Below are 22,383 nucleotides of genomic sequence, written 5' to 3'. Positions count from 1 at the left end.
CTTACGTACTCTTTAAAATGGAAGGACATGCAGCCCACTAATTAAATCTGCAGATCAAGCCGAAATGAAAGGCATAGCAAAACCACTAAGGACAGGCGAGTAACACAAAGGGGCTGTACAGCTTAAAAATATGGGCAGGAAATTACCAAATGAGCCTCAGCATGGAGACCTGAAAGCTAATACAGCTGGAGGAAAGGAACCTGAAACACAGTTATTTTAATTTCCAGGGAGAAACCTGGAAAGCAATAAGACCAGCAAAAAAAGAGAGAAGGGGGGAAAAAAAAGAACAGGAAAGTGATATTATACACTTCAACATAAGCTTATGATGCAGTGAGGCAGGGGGAAAAAAAAAAAACAGTGCATTTCTTGGCTGCATTTTAAGTCACATTACCACACATGGCTGCAAGGTGATCCCTACATGGAGCTGCCATGTGGTAGCTGAGTTTGGTTTTTAGGTGCTTGGTGAAACAGACAAACGGGGGCAATGGAAGACAGGCACAGAAACAATCAATGGATGGGAGTGATTGAAGTGCAGGAAAAGGAGATGGGATTGATGTAGGTAATCTCATCTAGTGCCAAGGGAGTGTGAAGACGAAGAGTGTGGGGACAACTTGCACTCTAATGGGAAGAAGCCCGTGTTGGGGTGTTGCTTGTCAAAAGGGGACTAAGGCTGGGAGAAGAAAAGGCAGCTTTGAGAAGTTTGAAAGTACTTCCAAATGGGCAACCCTCATGGCACGGTCATCCAAAGGGAGCTATAAAAGAAGCCTCATCACAGATGGAGACGAGATGATGAAAACAGCCCTTCGGAGGGTGAGTCTGAACCTGAGACTAGCTTCAACATTCTGCCAAGGTTGCATCATCAATCCAGGCCAGAGTCAGTCAGTTCAGATAACAGCTGGTCTATTTTCTCATTTTTAACTGATTCAAGAGAAATGGTTGAAGAAACAGAATGTGTGTCCAGAGGTAGACTTGATGTTTCACTAACCTGTCAACTCGTTTAGGGCTGGAACCTGGTCTTATTCATTTCTGTATCCCAGGGGTTTAGTGTGATAGATATACTTATTAAATGTTTTCTGAATTAATTAATGATGAAAAGTTGAGAAACAAAATATTCCTGCAGTGGAGTCCCAGATCACATTTCTGGCAGTCCACAGGCTCAGCACTTCTGGGGATCTTTGAGAACTTTCCCCAAAGGATTTATATTCAAGAAAGAGTTCGTGCCTCTCTGCCTGTCCTGGGCTCAGAGTATGCTTTTTCAGGAGTAGAAAAGCCCTCAGCATGGGTCAGGCAGGCTCCCATACTTAGAAATAGAAAGCTTCTTTCTTTCTAAAGTCCAAGTGTGAAATGGAAGAAGCTGACGGGAAGCGCTCATTAATTTATTGAACAAATGTTAGGACGCTGTAAAGTTTAGCAGTAAGGAGCGTGGGCCTTAGAGCCAGACGGCCAGATTTCAAATTCTGGCTCTCCTACTTCCTAACTGGATGCATCCTTTGGCAAGTTATCTAACTTCCCTGTGTTTTAGTTTCCTCATTTGTAAAACAAAGATAATAATAGTTCCTGATAAATGAAGTTGTGGTGATGATTAAATTACATAATCCATGTAAAACATTTAGAAGGATGCTGATCAGTAAATCTTTCCTTTCTGGGTGATTGTGTGTGTGTGCATATGTATTGAGCACTCACCATGGGTTAGGCACACTTACTCACTGGGGAGACAGTGGGAAACAAGACAGGCAATGTATTAGATCTTCACTTCTCATCAGAGAGCAGACTCTAAGCAAGGAAGTGAGTACAGAGACTATAATTTCAGATGGAGATGAGTTCCAGGAAAAAATAAAATGAAACGATGTGCTAGAGAATGACTGGGAAAGGACCGAAGTTCTGTATTATAGTGGCCAGAGAAAGACTCTGAGAAAGTCTGAGCTGAGATCTGAATCACCAGAAGGAACCAGCCGTGTGAGGGTCTGGGGCAGAAGGAACATCATATACAGATGTTGCCTGAAGGTGGAAGAAGTTTGTCATGTTCAAGGAAGATAGTGTGACAAGGTCTTAGTGACAAGAGAGAGCAGAGATAGATGAACTCTAGGAGGTAGGCAAGAGTCAGATCACGTAGAGCTTTGTTGCCTAAGATAATGAGTTTGAACTTTATTTTAATGCAATGAGAAGCCATTGGAGACTTTTGAGCAGAGAATGACATGATCTGACTTTGAACTTTTTAAGGATCACTCTGGCTTCTGTGTAGTAGCAGATGATATGGTCCAAGAGAAGAAGCAGAGGAACCAGTTGGAGGCTATTGGCAATTGCAGAATCCAAATGAGATTTAATATCACTCGGGCTGGGGTGTAGTATTGGAGATAGAAAGAATGTGATGGATTTAAGTTATGTTTTAGCGTAGAACTAACTAGAATTTCTGATGGATCGAATGTGGCAGGAAGTTGAAAATAGAAGGACCTATTAGCACCTTCAGTGTCCAGCACTTGATTAAACCTAGAAAGAAAAAAAAGGGTTAAAACAATGATTATATCCAGTACCTGCCTTTCAGTAGCTTCTAAACTGTATTTTTCAGGGTCCTGACAGGAAACAGAATCCCACTCGCACGTTAATGAAGGGATAATCTAGAGGCGTGAGCAAAGTTAAAGGAACCAGCAAGAAGGATGGAGAACTTAGAAACTATCAAGAGTTGGAAGCCACCACCACCTTTATGTTTGAAAAGGCAAGGGGAGGAGATAGTATTGACAAGGCCCAGTGAAACCTGGAGCCATGGAGCATGGCCGGTTGCCAGGAGATGTAGTCCTACAGGGTCATGTCACTGCCACTAGATGTAGCCCAAAGCACAAAGGAAGTGGAAATGGGGAGTAATGCTTTGACCTCTCCCTCCTCTCCCCCTCCAATCTCTAGCTCCTGCCTCCCAAACCCAGCTGGAATCCAGTCAACAAAGAAGCCTGTGTGATAATCTGAAGAGTCAGCCTCCCTGGGGTACAGAATAGGACAGAGAAAAGCACAGGATGGATCTGGCTGTGTTGAGAGGGTAGAGCAAAAGGAAAGTTAAAGCATACAAAAATACAAAATTGTTAAAGAAGAAAGAAAATACAATCTGGAACGAAGTATAATACCAGCTTCAGGGTTTTCACCTGGGCTCAGCCCAGAGCCAGCGCCCAATTCAAATTCTTCCATGTGAAAGACCTAGGGATACAACCTGATTTCTCTTCTTCCCAAAGTAACCACTACCCACTCTATTCCTTTATTTTCCCCCTCAAAGGTAAGGGGGTACCATGGCTATAGAGCATGAATTAATATCCTTGTTGCCTCTGAAGTAAAATACACACCTCTTCTTCATTTTAAGAGTTTTACTGCCAATGACTATGGGGAAACATATGGAGGTAACACGAAATATCTAGCACAAGGAAGTTATAAAACTCATAGTTCTACCTGCCGTGGCACTGGGCCCATGGTGCCTGAATCCCTTGGGGACTATAAAAGGAAGGCCCACTGACATCTGTCTCTTGCTTTCGTTCTCTCTCTCCAACTCTCTGATTCAACCTGAAATCAGCTAAGCAGCCCCGTCCCTTCCATCCTAGACAACAGATGCCTCCACGCTTTAACAGAAAAATTAGACCAAAAGACACCCATCTCACCTGACCAAAGAGCTGGAAAAACCACTAGGTCAGGCTTCCACATAGCTGCCGGTGAGAGAAAGTTTTCATGACTCTCTCTAGGTCTAGATCCCTCCCTCCTGTATCACCATCCTTATCCAAATCCACATTTCACCCAACCGTCTAACGCTAAGCAGCTGTGCAAGTTCAGATCACAGTCTCTGAGGAGCTCCTGGTTTCCCATGGAATATGATTTGCCTCATCATCTTACAGCCTGCCTCCACTTTACTTTCTTATCATATCAGAGGCTTGGGATGCCTGTGTGCACAATAAATCAATGGCATTTTAAGCTTTCCCTGTGGCCTCAATTACTATGCGTCTTGATGCAGCTTGCTGTGCTGATGATGTTTATGACTTAACCTAAATTCTTAATGCTCCATCTCAGTGCAAAGAAATGAGATTTTTTATGAAAATGTAACTTTTATCTTAGCCCACCAGGCAATTGCCAATATGCCATGAAGTCCTGTTAGAGTCTACAGCCATAAACTCAATGAAGACACAGATCATATCTGCCTTGAACATTGCTGTATTTCCTAGAGCCTATCACCATACCTGATACACAGTTAGTGCTTAATAAATATCAGTTGAAAATTGAATAGCAGGTTGTTTTGCAAATAGCATTCTCTAAACACCACTCCTGCCTCTGCCACCCTAAGTATGCACACACACACATACATACACACACATATATATACTTGCTCTTCATATTCATACGTATAATATGCTCTCGATGCTACTTAAAGCCACGTTTGGGTCAAGGCCCCAAGACAGTTATCAATGTAAGAAAGACTAGAATATTTCTTTAGAAGGACAAGACAACAATGCTTTCCCTTGGCAATCCTTCCAGAAATGGTACAGCACCCATCCGTATCTAGCTCTGCCTCTGCCAGTCCAGAGTGTCTGTGTTCTGAGAACTCTTGCCTATTTGCTTCCTCTTCATAATTAAAAGGAGGAATTCAACTCAATCTCTTCTTTCACTACTACCTTTGCTTCATCAAATTTTCAATGGAGTAGAGCTTCTCCTCCCAAAGAATTCTACAACTTTTATTGGACCCTCCAGCATAAGCGTCTGTATGCATTTGTTCCAATCTTCCTCCCGCATAAGGCCTTTCCTGTATCTCTTCCCAAACTCCAAACCAAGGACCATTTTGTATTTCTTCTACATACCCCCACTCCTAGCCCCATCTTTACCCCTCACATGGTACATATGGCCCCTATGTAGTGATTATCTTTTTGCCTTGTTTAATTGCATATTTACTAATTGCATAGTTTCATAACTAGACTACGAACTTCTTGAGGAAAAGCCCTGCCTTTTCATCTTTCTATTCCCTCACACATATGCTACCTCCAATCAGAAATATGGTCTTCTCTCTGGTCCTGGAGCTGCTGTTTCTTTCCAGCTTTGATCTGTCAAAATAAATGTTATTTGGAAGAAGAATCTAAAGACGGAAAAAACAAAATAGTCAGGTCAAGCCCATGAAAGCGAAATGCTCCTAGAAGTGGATTTTCAGCGTTCTAGGTTAAATGCTACTTGACTTCTGTGGACTGGAACTCTTCTAAGAGTTCCTCTCCACCTTCCTCAGGCATTGGCCAGTCTTGGCCTGACACCTCTGGTTTTACACAAGCAGCATAGTCTATGTCTTTGAGTAGCACAGGCACAGCAGGTAAATGGATGGGCAGAGATGGCTAAAATACGTTAACAATGCCCTCATATTGTAACCTGTGAATACACATCGTTATCTGTATTGGGTGGTGAAGAAGGTGTTTGATAACACTCAGGAAAGAAAAAGAAAGAATAGAAAAGGCGAGACTTACATTTCTGTGTGGCTTACCATGTAAGAGTATTTCACATCCATTGTTATAGCTCATCCTCAAGGGAGCTCTGTGAAGTGGGCTAAGCAGTTATTATCCCCCATTTTAGAGATGAGGACACTGAGGATCGATATTTGAATTACTTGCCTAAGGTCACATAGCTATAAATGGTAGAGTCAAATCTCAAAACTCAGCCTCGTGACTCCTAGATCCGAAACTACCATACAAGCTTCAATCTTTAGGGAAGATTTGAGGGAGGAAATGAAATTTCTCTAAAAAATTCTACTTCCCAAGTAATTCAAGTGGGCAAGGAGAGTGAATATCATAGAAATGGCCCTCCAGGGGAGAGAAGACTGAGAAACTTATTATAAATTCCAAGGTCAGGCCTCTGAGATCCACGTTTAGGTTTGCAGTGCTACTAAAAACCAGAAGCATTTCCACCTGATTGCTTTTAAAATTCACCTGAACTGGGACTCCTCTTGATAAACAACAGCTGCCCTGGAACAATGGAAGGCTGTTTGCAGTATTAACTAAAGTGCAGGTGCCCACAGGAGAGAAGCCCTATTTTACCCCAGACCTCAGCGGTAGAGGCCAACCAACCACTCTTTTGTCTATAATGTTCTAGTGCCATCACTCATCTGCCTCGACAAAGTGACCGATACTTTATGCAGTGTCCATATGTAAGATATCAAAGAATGTCCAATGTAAACCTGCATATTGCTAGGCTCTGCTCCTCAGGTATGTAAATTATTTACTTGTTTGCCTTTGATAGGTTGTTAGTATATCTTGTTACCAACAATTGGGATTTTCTGTAAGAGAAAATTGTACATCTTTCCTATGAAGATACATTTTAATACAGCATAAAAATTTTCAACTCTCAATTATTCATAGTTGTACAGGGAATACTTAAGATTCTATTCACCAGAAAGAATCTATGTGAGCTGTATGCATGTATTCTGTTGCCCAGGGGAATAGCACGTGCAGGCTGCACATTTGCATAGCCAGAGAGGTTGCTGGGTCTGAGACTTTAACTCTCTTCTTCAAATCGTATAAAAATTCTAGCATTTAAAAATAGGTGTTACATGTGTGGATCTGAGATGAGGATGGCAAAATTCCTCATGGGGTCAGAAGGATGCTATTTGCTAATCTGAAGGGTAAAACAACTGGGAGTTACTTGGACAGAATTCACATTCATTCAAGTGATAAGCTGTATGAAAAGGAAAGCAGGAAGAGACTGTGAATTCAAAAAATTGTAGAGAAATTGATAGAGGTTTTGGGAGCTTGACTAGGACACCTTAAATTAATATTCAAACTGGTTTCTGAACACCAGCAGTCTCATGAGAAAATCTGCCATAATTCAAAAGTCTAAGGATGTAGAATGGCCTAGTATTTGAAATAGGCCATCTTGTGATTCTTCTGCCTTCGCTTGTCCATTGGTAAGTGTTAGGTAGGTTCTATGGAGAAGAAACAGGGTAAATAAAGACTTGGGCATAGAAAAGCCCAAACAAGCATGGCAAAAAGTAAACTGTTACATCTGGGTGAAAAGTTGAATATGTGGAGAGAGGTGTGAGAGTCAAGGCTGGAAAGACAGTTGGGAACTGTGTTAGGTATCCCCAAGCCACCTTCAGGTTCTATGGTTTGCTAGAAGTGATACCAGACCCAGTGGGACCTGAGTCCCAAGTTAGATCCGGCCTCTGGTGTGGGTTCTTGACCTAGCGCAGGAAAGAATTCAAGAACGGGTCAGGAGAGCTATAAGAAGGTTTATTGAAAAGGGAAAGGAGGAAAGCTAGCTGGGCTGATTGGATGGAAACAGGCCGACCAGCCCCAAACAGGGTTTGGGATGTTGTTTTATAGCCGTTAAAGTGGACAGTCATATTGGCAGCTGGGGATTGGTCAGTCTCTGTGCCAGGGGGTCATCTCCTGCAGGCCAGGTGCCAAGCTCGTGATCAGGCCACTGGTTGGCTACCTGGAGCGGTCATGCATCTGCCCAGGTGTTGGGCTCATGTTCAGATGGCTGGTTGGCTGGCCGCTGAGTCAGGCGCATATCCTGTGTTGTTTAGGCACCTGCCTCATGTGTTTCTGAAATGGAGGAGAATGTGGCCCCTCTCGTTGGCTCAGGAGATGGCTCAGAGGAAGTTGCATCTGCCCAGAGGAACTGTTTACCACTCTTCTGTTTTAGAGGGACTCATAGAACTCAGGAAAGTTGTTATACTCGTGATTTCAGTTTATTATGAAAAAAGGACATCGACTAAAATCAGCAAAGGTACAAATGCAAAGGGCAGAGTCCAGGAGAGACGAGGTGCAAGCTTCCAGTTTTCCCCTCCCAGTGGAGTCCTAGGGACAGCACTTACTCCTTCCAGCAACAATGTGTGACAATGCGTATGGAGTATTGCCAACCAGGGAACCTCATTTGAGCTTTGATGTCCATGGCTTTTATTGGGAGTCGGTCACCTATGCCTAGAGTACCTGTATGACTGACCGACCTTACTCCGTCTCCAGCCCCTCCAGACGTCAAACTGATACAGCATGGCCAGGCCAGGCACCCACCATAAATCACATTGTTAGCATAGACTGCCTGTCGTGCCTCTTATCAGGCAGAATACTCAAAGGACTTAGAGGTTATCTTCAAGACACTGTCAAGGGCCACTCTTTTCTTTAGAAGGTACAGCGTTCAAACACCTCAGACCTGCTTAGTTTACCCATTATGCACAGGGACTAAACCATGGAGGGATTCAGGGAAGCCTTAAATGCCAGATAGGAATAGACAGCTTAATCTAGCAGCAGAGTTTACAATGGCTAGAGGAGAAAAGGGTGGAAACTAAGGGACCGATTCCAAATTTGTTTTCCTCATCCGAGTGAGATAATGAAGTCCTGAAAGGCATGAAGACCAAGGGGCATTTTTAAGCAGAGGAACTATATGCTGGGATCTATGTAAAGTTCAATCAGGCAGCAATGTGTAGGGCTGCACTAAACCATCATCAACAGGAAAGCCTCAATCCCAACATAAAAACTTCCCAGCCAAGAAAGCATGGTGAACTCCTGCCATCACTCATTACCCACGTGTAGAGGTGATCCCTGTATTTGACGAGAGACTATAAGTTGATCTCTTGAAATGGTTTTCAACTCTATGTGTCTAAAATGATCTTCTGAAAATAAATGTTGTGGTAATACAATAATATAAAATAATAAAGATTTCTCCTGTTTTTTTTTTTCTTTTTTTCCATTTGGCCCTTCTCGTCATTCCAGCAGTCTGGCTTTCTGTGCTCAAGGACTTAGGAAATAGATTTGACAGTCCCAAGTAGAGAAACAGAGAGTCTCTCCCTTGATTTTTATACATTAAAAGCTTAGGCACTTGGGGGGCCGGCCCCGTGGCTTAGTGGTTAAGTGCGCGTGCTCCACTACTGGTGGCCTGGGTTCGGATCCCGGGTGCGCGCTGACACACCACTTGTCTGGCCATGCTGAGGCGGCATCCCACATACAGCAACTAGAAGGATGTGCAACTATGACATACAACTGTCTACTGGGGATTTGGAGAGAAAAAGGGAAAAAAAAGGAGGAGGATTGGCAATAGATGTTAGCTCAGGGCCAGTCTTCCTCAGCAAAAAGAGGAGGATTGGCATGGATGTTAGCTCAGGGCTGATCTTCCTTGCAAAAAAAAAAAAAAAAGCTTAGGCACTTGGGAAAATACAAAGGTCATACAGCTAAGACAACCAACTAGGCAAAAAATAATCATAAGTAAGAACAAGTTGATCTGCTCAGCCTTCACTCTCAAGGATATTCTATCGAAGGGAAACGGAAGGTAGAGATGAAAGGGCAGCCCCACAGGAGTGATTTTGTAAGTCCCAAAGGGAGGAGCCCAGCATGAGCTCTGGGAGGTGGCATGTGCTACAGAAAAGAACTCGGCCCCATATCCTGGGCTGATCTTCAGGAAGGAAGCCTGACTCCAGAAGAGAAATTACTCCGTGGTACCTGGATAGGTCCTAATAGACAGGGCTTAGAGAACCTCACAGACTTTGCTATATGCTAAACATGGTGAAGGAGAATGACATGCATGTCCCTAAGAATGGCTGGAATGTGGCAAAGCTAGTAGCCCTACCTAAAGGGTCATATAGATATAAACAAGAGATGTCTACAGGGATTCTTGTGTGTACCTCTGACCAAGCACTGGATGGTACAATAGGGGCCTCAGAGGATACCTGCATGATTCCATGACAAAGAGGACCCAATGGGCCTGTCTTCCAGTGCTTTGTTACAAAATAAACTCCTTGGGATGTAATTAAATTCAGGGAAAATGTTAGAATGTGATCCCCAGGTTGACTGAAATTAATTTTCCATCACCCTCCAGCAGAGTGGCACATTAAAAAAAATTGTCAAGTTATAGAAAAAGTTAAGCTATACTTCTCACACATGTTATGGGTTCCGACCTATACACCAGTGATGAGATTTCCTTACATCACGTAAGGTGTGTCTCAGCTAGTTTGAAGTATGCACCCCTAGCACCCCGTACCTATCAGCCTTCATCACATTGTATATAATAATTGTTTATCCATCCATCTGTCTCACTGAGATGAACTTCCTGACAGAAGGAATTAAGTCTTACATATCTTTGTACTTCTCATAGTTCTTAGTACAGTGATTGGGGCACCCAAATGCCTTAGCAAATACGTTCAATGAATAAATGTTATCTTAGAAAAATGACAAGTATGAGAAACTGAAGTTGGTGAAAACAAACCACAATGCTGCCCATTATGCAAAGTTATCCAATCAGATTTCTGCCAAAAATACCTGTCAGAATTTTTTAATGCAGTTTGACAGATTTGGTTAGCAACTGTGAATCAATGAGTTGTTCTAGATTTGTGTGGACAGAGGCAGAGAGCCAGTGATAAAATGAACCTGACAAAGGAGGGATTTTTATTTTTATGATGTGGGAAATACACACTAGGAAGAAAAGGTCCTATTTCCACTAGAGTATATGGAAAATATCCTCTAGGTTGCCAGGAGTCTCACTTCTGAATGAGATATTTCCATCTTTCTCTCCTATGTATGTTAGCCTCTCAAAGGTTTCTCGTGTGAAAGATTTCAAATACACACATACATATGTTTCATCACAGCCAGCTATTCAGATAGCAGCCTTAGACAATTTACATTAATCAAACAAGAAACACGGCAGAGGCCAAAAGAAGAAAATTAATGACCCAAATTTATAAAACTCAAGCAGTGTCCAACCTGCCTCTGAGGAGCAACACTCTCTAAAAAAGGAAATGATGCAATGCTCCTTTGCCATTTTGCAGATTGCTGAAAAGCAAATATATCCTTCCAAAGTTAAATATTACTTTTTTTTTGCCCTTGGAGTCTATATTTAACTTTAATTTCTGATCAAACTAACTGCCTGTGGAATGACAGAAATTCATTATCATGTGAAAAAGCATTTCTCTCGGCGCCGTGTATCCGGGAGAGGAAAAAAATAGAACAAGCGCATGAAAACCAGAGGCTCAGGTTCATGGTGAGTTCTCTGTGCACATTGCAGAGGCCTATGATTTATTAATATATGCAAAATGCCTCGATAATTTGTTAGATGGATATTTAGCTGAAAAAATTAAATACTCCCACAGAGTGCCATTTAAGGAATGATCGAACCAGTTCTGATCGAGTAAGAATTGATGTGTGCACTTTGCAGAATTTTAAACAAAGCTTAAATCAGGCATTTTCAATCTTCCTCTCTTGACACAGTTTAAACCCATCCCAAAGCTGCCCTTCGATGCCTGCACAGAGGTCCTTGTGGGGAGACGTGACTTCTCTCACCATTTCCAAAACCCTCGGGGCTCCAGAACCCTGATACCGGAGATGATTTCTCCAGACCAAGAGAAGGAAGTGTGTTGAAAACCCATGATCGTGGCATTAATGCATGGGAAGCAACACAAAAGATAAGTTAGTCCAACCTCCTATATGACATTGAAATCCTTTCTATATTATTATAGCCAAGTAATCACGCAGTTTCTGTGCTGCTGGATCACCTCTCAGCTGAATAAGTAGCCCATTCCACCTTTTAATAGGGATCACTTTTCCCTTTTTCTAACACAAGTTATGACATAAACATCTACTTCACAGATGGTTATATCTGGGGAAATCAACTTCTGATGATGTTACAATAATAGCAACATTAGTATCCGTTAGTGCTTTCAATGAGCCAGGATCAATGCTTTTATAAATCCAAAATTAGGTACAAAGTATTTAATTTATATTGTTATTTAGAATGCAAAAAGAAATCACAATAAACTGCAAATTTTGAAAAATTTATAAGTATCAAAAATATGACAAAATCCAGAAAACATAATATTTTCTTAAATATCTTCATCACTATAATACTTTTATCCTTCATTTTTTGGCTACTTGCTCTTTGATCACCTATTCAAGTGACAATAATTTTGTAATATCATTTTTGATGGTGATGATAGAGTGATAATTTAGTCATTCCTCTAGCATGGTTTATTAAAATTTGTTTTTATTATTTATAATTTAGAAAACCTTTTTTTAGAGCTCCACAACCCGTTAATGGTAAAGTCAGCAAAATTTGTAGCATTGCTGTCACATTTGGGAAAACCTGGATCAAGTTTCTTTCATGTTCAAGCTGTAAGATTTCAGTCTTTCTGGCTCCATACATATCAAACTTTGTTTCTCCTCTAATACCCACAGAAACATAGAAACTTGTATATTTATTGCAAAAGTCCTTCTCAGGGCCTTGGAAGGAACCCTTGTAAATGAGCTTAATTAGCTTCACTATAAATCCACTCCGCCTATGAGGTAGATGCTATAGTTGATAACTCCACCCATGTTTCCAATGAGAAAAGCGAAGTTTAGCAAAGTTATATTTCATAAAGCCAGATGTTAATGCTCTTCTGGGAACCCAGAGACTGTATTCCTAACCTCTGTGGTATATTGCCTCAAAGAAACCACTTACAGCTTTCCAAAAACTCAAGCTCTCACAGCCCTCCTTGTGCTGTGTTCCCTCCCATCCTCTTCCTCCCCCACAATTTCTCCACCACACACACACACACACACACACACACACACACACACACACATTTCTTTACCTAGAAAACTCTTCTAATTATTTTTCAAGTCTTGGCTTAAATATTTCCTCCACTCTGAAGATTTCCTATTTTATCTATTGGAAATGGATATGGAATTTTAACTATGCTTTTCCTGCACCTATTGAGATTTTTATAAAACGTTTCTCTTTTATTCTGTTACTATGATGTCTTAAACTGATTTGTTGTTAAATGTTACCAACCTTGCTTTCCTGGAATAAATTCAAGTTAATCTTGAAAAATCTTTTTTTTTTACATACGGCTGGATTCAATCTGCTAATATTCTGTTTATAATTTTTACCTATATGTTTGTGAGACTGGTCAGTTACTTTTCTTTCTTATTGAGGCTATGATTTGGGTATTGCTACAGTCTGAATGTTTGTGTCCCTCTAAAATTCATACTGAAACCCTAATGCTCATTGTGATGGTATTAGGAGTTGGGTCCTCTGGGAGATGAATAGATCATGAGGGCAGAGCCCTCATGAGTGAGATTAATGCCCAAATAAGAGACTCCAGAGAGCTCCTTGCTCCTTCCACCACGTGAGGATATAATGAGAAGTCTGCCTCCCAGAAGAGGGCCCTCACCCAACCATGCTGGCACATAGATCTCAGAATTCCAGTCTTAAGAACTATGAGAAATAAATTTCTGTTGTTTATAAACTACCCGGTCTGTGTTATTTTGTTATAGCAGCCTGGATAGACTAAGACAGGTATCAAGATTATGCCAGCCTCACAAAACCAGTTGGACGTTTCATCTTTTCTATTTTCTGAAAAAGTTTGTGTAAGATTAGCATTATTTTCCCCCTAGAATTCACCAGGAAAACTACTGTGGACATGGAATTTGTTGTGGACAATATTTTAATTATGAATTCAAGTTATCTGATAATCACTAGACTATTCGAGTTATCTGTTTCTTCTTTCATCAATTTATAAAGCTGTGTTTTCCTAATAATTCACCTATTTTATCTATATCTTCAAAAATTTTCACATATCTTGTTCATAATAACCTCTTATCAGATGTAAGCCTGTGAGGATGTCTTTAATTCCTGATATTGATTATTTGGGCCTTTTCTTTATTTCTCGATTAGTCTTGCCAAGAGTTTACCAATTTTATTAGTCTTTTCAAAGAATCAAGCTCTGGCTTGTTGATCCTCTTTATTATATGTTTGTTTTCTATTTTATTAATTTTTGCTCTTATTTTCTTTTCTGCCTTTCTTCTACTTAATGATTATAATTTGCCATTATTTTTCTTAAAATATTTTCTTGAGATGGTATACCCACCTTAATTTTAATTATCTCACATTAGTTGCTATTGTTGTTGTTATTTCAATTAGGGCTTATTTAGTTTTAACAGCATGTTTATGAATTTTTTTGGCTTATAATAGTCTAAGCCTTGTCTTGATTTTTATTTTTTCCTGAAGCATATCCTTCAGTAGGTTCTTTCAGTGATGTTCCGTGAGTGCTATATTTTCTCAATCATTTGTGTCTAAAAATATCTTCGTTTTACCCATTACTTCTTTGGTTGTGCATAGAATCCAGATTGACAGTTATTCTTCCATCAGGACCATGAAGATATTATTCCACATTCTTTAAGCATCTATTTTACTGCTGGAGGTCTGGTCTCAGCTTGTCATTGCTCTGTTACTTAATAGCCTTTTCTCTTTGCTAAACGATACTCTCTGTTTTGGTGTTCTATAGTTTCACTACCTTGTTTTATTTATTCCCTTCAGGCCTTGGTTTGCTTCTTTAAGCTGAGGATTAATATTTCTGTCATCTATACTGGAAAACGCTTAGACAAATCTTTCCTCATCATCTCCATTCTCTCCTTCAAGGACTCCTATTAGATCTACATTAGATGTAATCATCCTGCCCTCTCTTTCTCTAACATCCACATCAAAGCTGTGGGCAAATTTTGGCTCTACGTTAAAAATATATCCAGAATCTGGGTATTTACCTTTACTTCTGCTGCTACACCCTGGTCCAAATCATCATCCTCTGTCTCCTAAGTTTTTGCAATAGCTTCATCATTGATCTCTCTGTTTCCCCTTTTCTCCCTACAGTTTATTCTCAAAACAGTGGCCAGATTAGTCCTGGTAAAAATATTTTTCAGATCATGTAATACCTACTCAAAACCTTCCAATGGCTTCCCATTTCACTCCAAGTAAAAGTGAAAGTCCTTACAGTCCTATAAAGTCCAAAAACATCCTCCCCACCCACCCCTAGCTACCTCTATGGTGTTTTGTGCCACTGGTCTGCCCCTCAGTCCATTCCAAACCCATCAACTTCCTTCTTGTTCCTCTAACATGCCAAGGATGCTCCCAGGCCTTTCCCTCTGCCTAGAAAACTCTTTCCCAAGGTTTCTGCATCACTCACCTCTCTCCTCAGGTGTTTGCTCCAATGTCAGTTCTCAGTGAAGATCTTGACCACTCTACTAAAATCACACCGCCACACTGGGACCCCATCCACACTTGCAACTATTTGTTTCCCCCCAGGACAGTTACCACTATCTGAAATGTTGTGTATTTTAGTTACCCAAGTTCCTTATTATCTCTCTCGTTTTCCCCATAAAATGTGCACTCCAACGAGGGCAAGTATGTTTTTGTCTTCCCCTCCCCCTCTGGTTATATTTCTGGTTATGTTATTCTTCTGGTTATTTACAGAAAAATTCTGTTACGTGGTAGGTGCTCAATCAATATTTTTTTGCAAAATGAACAAATACATTCTCTATGTCTTTTAACCTCTCTTTTGTATTTCTTGCTTCTCTCTTTGCGCTCCATACTGGTTAATTTCTTCATATAAATCTTATATTTTATTGACTCTCTTCAGTTATGTCTAATATGCTATTTAGACCACTCAGTGTTCTTTTTCAATTTTATCTCTCTACATCTTTTAATAACAGCTTTATTGAGATATAATTCACATACCATAAAATTCATCTATATATTTTTATTTGATCAAGTTTTGTCATCTTTTCCACTTCATCCAGAATTTTTCGTAGTAACTTGTTTTTTCATTATGATTTGTAGTCTTTCTATTCTTTTTTAAAATTATTTTAAACACAAGCTTTTATAGCACTTCATACTTTCCTATTATCCGAAATTCTTGGGTTGCTAATCCTCCAGGTTGTGGTGTAGCATATGGTTAATGATTTTTATTGTGAGCTTATCTTCGCTGCAGGGTCTTTCATTGTGTACAGTCCATTTGTTCTGTGTCCTGGGAGCATCCCTACAAAAGGCTTTGTGTGGCGTCTGCCAAGAGCTCTAAGGCTTTCTCTGGTTCAGTGTCAGACTTACATTAATTTCACAACACCAGTACTCCAAGAATTGGAATCTACATCCATATATGAGGGAGCCTTGAATTTCGGAATGCTCATGGGTAACTATTGTTTTTTTTCCCATTCAGAGCCAAAAAGTCACATTCTCAACAGCTTTTTTTTTTTTAAACTTTATTTATTTTTTTAAAATTTATTTTATTTATCTTTTCCCCCAAAGCCCCAGTAGATAGTTGTATGTCATAGCTGCACATCCTTCTAGCTGCTGTATGTGGGACGCAGCCTCAGCATGGCTGGAGAAGCGGTGCGTCCTTGCGCGCCCAGGATCCGAACCCCGGCCTCCAGCAGCGGAGCACGCGCACTTAACCGCTAAGCCATGGGGCCGGCCCTCAACAGCTTTATTTTGGCTGGTAGGAGGTGTTTTTCTCATCATCTTTTCATATAAGGACCACCTTTCCAAGGCCTCAACTCTGTCCTATGCAAGGCTTCCCCAGAGTCTCTACACGTCCAGCTTTAGTATTTGCCTGGTTTTAAGTTGCCTCTTTGTTTCTAGCACATGAGAACATCCACTTCTTTCTTCAGAGTTCAGATATGTACTTTTTTGGGGTTGTGTTATATTCAGCATTTCTATATATTTGTAGTAGGGGAGTGTTTGTTAGCTCAATCCACCATATTGGAATTAAAATACACCTGTTTTATTTATTTATTACACAAAAACATTTTATTAATTAAAAAATCAGTAGAAATAAACTCTAAAAGAATTTGAAAAGTCAACCTTGTCATATTGAATTAAATATCAGTTAAAAATATAGGTTCTGGAATTACACTTGCTGGTATTGAATCCCAACTCTTCTCCTACTTGTCTACTCAACTTGAGTAAATTGCTTAACCGTCTCTGCCTCCATTTCATCAAATATCAAATAGGGATAATAATAGCACCTACACTTTAGGGTTTTCAGAACATTAAATGATTTTGATACTCCTAGAGAACTTAGAATAACATCAGGAACACACAGTAAGTGCTTGATGAGAGTTAGTTCATATCATCATCTTCTTCATCATTATTGTATTAAGTTCCACACTTGGAGTTCATCCCGTATATTTTTGTGAACCGCTTACAGTCAGATGACATTTTTTTTTTTTTTGCAGTCTCAGAGCCTACAATAATGTCTGGCAAATAATTGATATTCCTAAAATATTTGTTGAGTAAGAGTTGTTTTTAAAAAAGCATTTAAACTATTAAAAATGACAGCACAGTTTGGAAATGCATTCTCATGAAAACCAAGATAGTGGGAGTTTTTTATCAGTTGCTCAAATCATACTATTCTAGTTACAAGGTTTATTCATATTAAAATAATACCTTCCTCAATAAATTACTCACAGACATTCTACAGCAAACTTGAAGAAGAATCTAATTTAAAAATTCAATAACAGAGTTATTATGGGAACAAAGAATTGGTGGTAAGCATTTAAACCTATTAAATATAACATGAATATACATTTGATATAAATACGGTTACAAGTAGAATATAGATGAAAAAATTTAAAGATGTATCACAGATAATGTGTTAGTATAATCACTGTGTATAAAATCTCATGTTATTAGTAATAAAAATTAGGAAGTGGGTAGGGGAATGATGACAAGAAAGAGACATGTTAACGTCCTCATTTTTTATAGACAAAAGTTAAATAGACCAGATCAATATTTTTCCAATTGTTCTGACTACAACCCAAAGTATCATACACATTTTTCGTGATTATTCGGCACAAACACGTGCATGTTTCTTATCCACCATCTTGATACATGCGTATATTTGATTATGAGGTAAAATGAGTTTTTAACGTGGGCCATGGCTAAAAGCCTTGAAACGAACTGCACTAAATTGGTTTTATGACCCACTATTGTGTTATGACTCGCACTTTAAAGATCAGTGAGTTTGACCTTGTGTTTTCTTGATCTTGATAATTAAAGGTATGTGGGCTCAAGATTACTTTAAAAGCACATCTTTGAAGTAGAATTTTTTATAAGAATGTGTAGGATACATTTCAGTAAAAGAAAAGAGCCAACCAAGAAAAACAAAAAAATGGAAAGCATAAATCAAAATGTAAAAATCAAATAAAACAGATTTGTTTAAAATAGATGATAGGTTAAACACCTTAATTATAAGACAAATAATCTGAAACTAGGTTCAAACAACCTGATCACGCACTGTTAACAACAACAACAATAATCAACAAAAGTTTGTAATTATAAGGTTTGGGAAAGATATATTAGAAAAACAAACAGAAAAAAATGTGGTTTAATGTATGAAAATCAGCTCTGTTAGAATTTCAGAGAAATTCAGTTAAAAAGATAAAAGTTGTTTTTTTTTTTTTTTGTGAGGAAGATCAGCCCTGAGCTAACATCTGCCAATCCTCCTCTTTTTTTTGCTGAGGAAGACTGGCCCTGTGCTAACATCCATGCCCATCTTCCTCTACTTTATATGGGACGGCACCACAGCATGGCTTGACAAGCAGTGCGTCAGTGCGCACCTGGGATCCGAACCTGTGAACCCCAGGCACTGAAGCAGAGTGCACACACACAACTGCTGCGCCACCGGGCCAGCACCTAAAAGATATTTTATATAAAGAAAGAGTGTAATTCAAATGAGAAACCGATAAAATTTTTATAACATATGTGATTAATAAGAAGTTGTTAATACTTTTATATACCATTTATATATGAAATACTTTTATAAATCAGTATCATATTAGTTATCTATTGCTGCATAAATTAATCCAAAACTTAGCAGCTTAAGCAGCAAGTACTTATTATCTCACAGTTTCTGTGGGTAAGGAATTCAGGAGCACCTTAGCTGGGTGGATCAGGCTCAATCCACCAACTGGGAGGTTGCAGTCAAGGTGTTGGCTGGGGCTGCAGTCATTTGAAGCCTTGGCTGGGGCTGAAGATTCACTTCCAAGATGGTTCATTCACAGGATTGTTGATAGAAGGCCTCACTTCCTGACCGCGTGAGCCTCTCCACAGGGCTGCTTGAGTGTCCTCACAACATGGCAGCTGGATTCCCCTAGAACAGAGTGATCTAAGAGAGAGGGCAAGGCATACAGTTGTTCTATGACCTAGCCTTGGAGATTATATACGATCACTTCTGCCACATTGCATCCATCACACAGAAAAACCCTAAAACAATGTAGAAGGAGACTACATAAAAGCATGAATATTTGGAAGCGGGAATTATTGGAGCTCAGCTTGGAGGCTAGCTACCACAAACTTTAAAAAAAAAGTGCCCCAAATGAACAAAGACTATAAAGCTTCAAATCACAAAGTAAGACATACAAAAATTAGAAAACAAAAAAACTCACTAATAATTTTAAAAAGTAAATATTTTAAATAATATCTGCCAGATTGTAAAAAATTTATCTCTGAAAAGCCAAATGTTGGTGAGGATTGGAGAAATAGAAGCCTTAAATTGCTTGTAGGAGTATAAATGATTTCAACCATAGTAGAATTCAGAATTATCTACTAACATTAAAGTTCTGAGTATCCTAAGTTCCAGCAATACTGCTCCATAGAACTTCTTGCTCTGCCCTAGAGAACTTCCTCCTCTAGAGGACATGTCCAAGAATGTTTTAGCCACATAATTTGTGGCTAAAATTTGTGCAAAAAGATCAGAAATAAGATAATTGGCATTTGTTTTGTTATCTCTATGTATTGAATTGTGAGTGACTTTTGAATTTTCTTTTTATACTTCTTTATTTTCCAAATTCACTATTATGAGTTATACCAGAAACAAATAAAAATCCAATGGCTAATACAATATGAACCTAGAAATAAAGTGAGTGGAAGGAAGAGAGAGCTAGAAAGGTGAACACTTTCAGATACAATGCAGAGAATATTACCCCTTAGCTTTCTGATCACACGTTGAAATGTCAGAAAAAAGGATCAAGTTTAAATCCAACTTAATAGTGCTTGTGTGGCTACAGCAACCTTGTTTAAGTGTCAGCTCTGGGCATTAAAAGGGCAAAATTGAAATGCAGTTTTGTGGTGACCCTGGACCTAATGATTGGCTTGATACTAAATAATGAAACCTTTCCCAGAAGATGTACCATTTCCATATCCTACTGTTCTCGGGAGCTACTTTAACTCAGACTTCCTGGAATCTAGAATACATACAGCCATTATTCCAAAAATAATTTTCAAACACCTCAATGGCTTATCAAGTGTGTACCTTAAGGCATCAAACATCTGTTGCTGCCATTATGAACTGGCTGGATGGGAAACAGCGAAGTGAATAAAATGTTTTCAGTCTTCTTCCTCCCTTCTCAGCAAACTCATTTCCCAGGCTTCCTCCCACATTCGCTGCCCAATCCCATCTTTCCCTCGTCAGGGGCCCAAGGAGATTGACCCAATACGGTCTTCCTGCTCTGACGGGCTCTGGCCTGGTCATTCCTGATGCTCTTGGCACAGACTCAGAGACCCAAGGGCTAACAGCAGGCCTTGGGCATGGCTTGACGTGAGAGCATGTCAGGCTCCGTTCCTCTTTCGATCACTGCGGTCCACCTCCGAGACAGGGAGTGCTTCTCCCTTTTGAGAGATGACGGGCCTTGTCTACTTCTTGATGCATGAATCCTTGAGTTTCCCCTTTCCTACAATTTCTCTAAAGATGTAATTCTTGTTTTTGATGCATTCTTCAAAATAAATCAGCTTGGAGTCTAACAGTGGATATAATAATCAAGCCCACAATTACAGTATGCTGTGATGATTATTTAAAATAATAGCTAACTCTTCTAAAGCATATATTCTGGGCATTGTTATAAGGGCTTTCTATATATTAGCTCAGTTAAGCTATACAAAAAGTCACCATTTTATAGATGAGAAAACTGAGGCATAGGAAGGTCTAACCTCTGAGTCTCTGCTCTTACCTACAACCTGATATTGCTAGGGATGCTGTGGGAGGACAGAGGAGGGGCATTAACTCATTCCTGCGCTGCCTTCAGAAGCTGAAATATGAAAATACAAGCAGCAGAATTTAAACAGCATCTTTCACTCCAGAAAACACCGGGGTTCATTCAGCTCTTCTGATTGGCTGGACAGAGAGTCCTCCCTTCTCACCCACTATAAGTTATTGCTCCCACTGATGCACTATCAAAGAAAATAATCTACCCTCAGATAAAAAGGCTGTTCTTACATCACAAAGGTGGAATAAAGGTAGGCCCTCCAAATTAGTCCTCATTGTCCATTTATTAAAAAATGGGGAAAGGGGCTTTCAACACCAGGATGTCCTATGTGGTAACAGCTCAAATACCTCAGTCTCAACCAGTCCTTTCATTGTGCCTGGACTCAGCTCTCTCTCCATCTTGAACATTATTTATGAGCGTAACCACAACACAACAAAAACCTCAATAATTACATTTCTCACTTATTGAGCACTTGCTGCATGCCAAGTACCAAGTACTTTATATGAACGACATCTATATATGCTCAGAACCATACAGTAAAGAGGGCTTGGTTGTCATAATTTCACAGACGAAGAATCTTTAGTAAGTGAATAAGTAATTTGCTTAAAACCACACAGATAGTAAACGGAAGAACTACTGTGTAATATGAGGCCCGTTTCCAAAGCTCATGCTTGTAACCATTTAATAGACTCCCTTCCTTTTCCCCTTCTACTAACTCTAGCACTCCGTCCGAGAACTTTGTTCCCGGGGGCCAGCCTCCCACTCCAAAGAAGCCCATCATTCTTGCACACATGAGTCCTTTGAGCTTTCTGGAAGCCAGTTCTGGTATGCTCAAATCCCAAGCGAAGGCACAAATTTCTTTTGTGCAGAATTGGCTCCCAAATATTTCCCAAGTAGATGATCATACCGGTTTCACAGTTCTTTGTGGCTTTTCACATTAAGTATTCCCAGTTTTCCAGAACTAACACAAATTACTCAAAAAACTAAATAAATGGTTCAAAGGAAAAAGAGCTAAATATACCTTCCGACACTGGTAATCAAAATTTGTATAGCTCTGCATGTCTATAAACTAATGTCCAAAGTCCTTAGCATCCAGTCTTTTCCTCCAATCCCACGTTTGGGCTTCAAGCCCCTGTTCCGGGAACACTGACATATTCTCCATTCACCTCAAATACTGGGCACTTTCCCTCTTCCATAAGATTTTCTTGCTGTTGCCCTATTTGGAATGTCTTTCTCCTTTTCAGACATTTTCTGTCTGCCTGAACCAACTCATTTTTAAGGCCCAGTTTAAATTCACCCTTCTCTGTGGTGCCTATCCCAATAGTCCCATTTTGGAACTGATTGTTTTGTACTGCACACAACCATTGCATTTTATGTAAGCTTCTTTTTTGCCCCTATAATACTGTGGTATGTGTACTGGTTTAGAGATATTTATTTATAAAGATGCCCATCACTCTTACTGGATATTAATCTCCTTATATAAATTTCACAGATAGATATATATGATTTTACCCCAGGACCTTCCCCTTACATAGTTTCTAGCCCATAGAAGAGGCTTAAAATAGATTTGCTGAATAAAATAATGAATGAAATTTTCTCCCTA

Source organism: Diceros bicornis, chromosome 7, assembly GCF_020826845.1.
Source record: "Diceros bicornis minor isolate mBicDic1 chromosome 7, mDicBic1.mat.cur, whole genome shotgun sequence".
NCBI lineage: Eukaryota > Metazoa > Chordata > Mammalia > Perissodactyla > Rhinocerotidae > Diceros > Diceros bicornis.
The sequence above is the reverse complement of the archived record's forward strand: the minus strand, read 5'-3'. Positions refer to the sequence as shown.